Here is a 1,009-nt window from a genome sequence, read left to right as displayed (position 1 = left end):
TTTCATGAAAGGGTGTTGGATTCTGTCAAATGTTTTTTATTCATTCCAGAGGATCATTTTTCCCTTTAGTCTATTGAAATGGGTTATCACGTTAATTTTCTGTCACATCAACCTTGCATTCTTGAGGTAGACTATACTTAGTCATGTTGTGTGATCCTTCTATTGTAGCTGGATTAGGTTTGGCAGTATTTTGTAGAGGACTTTTATATTAATATTCATAAATTTCTCTAGTCTGTAGTTTTCTTGAGGTGTTTTTGTCCGACTTCGTTTTCCCTTTCGTCTGACCTTGTTATTCTTTGCATCATTTTTCTTGGCGGGGGGAGGTCATTGCATATAGTCCTAGTCTGGAGACAAGACTTAAACAGACACTCCGGCCAAATGAAAATGTCCGTAGAACAGCCGAGAAAGCAAGCTACATAATCCTTTGGGGCTTCTTCCTACCTTCCTTCCTGTTCCACAAGCCAACTAATGAAATATGTTTTTCATATTCCAGATCTTAGTCTTTTGATCATCTATTTTCATTGGTCTGAATCTACAGTTTTATGACCCTCTGCCAAATAAAGCGGCCCCCCGCTTCCTGAATGAGCCCTTTTGATGTACCTGCAGCCACGAACTTGCCTCCCAACTATCATTTGCCAAGAGCACAGTGAGGTGTCTCTAGTGGCTGATCCTGGCTGTAGATGGGCAGAACCTCAGGCCGGAGAAGGTAAGCGGCCAGGACAGAGCTATCCGAGGGTGAAGTAGACCCGGGCGGTGGTGACACCTTTGAAGAGTCTCAGGGACTGAGGGGTGGCTGGGACTTGCAGATTTTAGCCGGGAGAGGACCGGGCAGGTGGGCTTGGAGCTTGGAACCCCCAAAGAGACAGGGTGAAGACGCGGGGACGGCGCGGACCTCCGTCCCTCTGGTGAGGGGACTGAGGGACGGAAAAACTTTCCCACGGCTCCGCCGGGCGCTGCCCGCGCTCTCCGCGGGGTCAGGCCTCTGGGCCCGGGCGGCGCCGCCCACGCG

The 1,009-nt window shown here is 49.4% G+C and overlaps 1 protein-coding gene across 3 annotated transcripts in view; it reads left to right on the top strand.

Annotated features, from left to right (window-relative positions):
* Positions 1-611: 611 nt before the first annotated feature.
* Rnf180 (ring finger protein 180) overlaps positions 612-1,009 on the top strand; it is a 189,168-nt gene continuing 188,770 nt past the window's right edge. For all 3 annotated transcript variants that reach the window (XM_005392638.2, XM_013518465.1, XM_013518461.1), the window contains exon 1: positions 612-706. The gene's annotated coding sequence lies outside the window, so the exon portion shown is untranslated. The remainder of the gene's footprint in view (positions 707-1,009) is intronic.

The sequence above is a fragment of the Chinchilla lanigera genome, unplaced genomic scaffold (assembly GCF_000276665.1).
Source record: "Chinchilla lanigera isolate Chin_1 unplaced genomic scaffold, ChiLan1.0 scaffold00045, whole genome shotgun sequence".
NCBI lineage: Eukaryota > Metazoa > Chordata > Mammalia > Rodentia > Chinchillidae > Chinchilla > Chinchilla lanigera.
The sequence above is the reverse complement of the archived record's forward strand: the minus strand, read 5'-3'. Positions and strand labels throughout refer to the sequence as shown.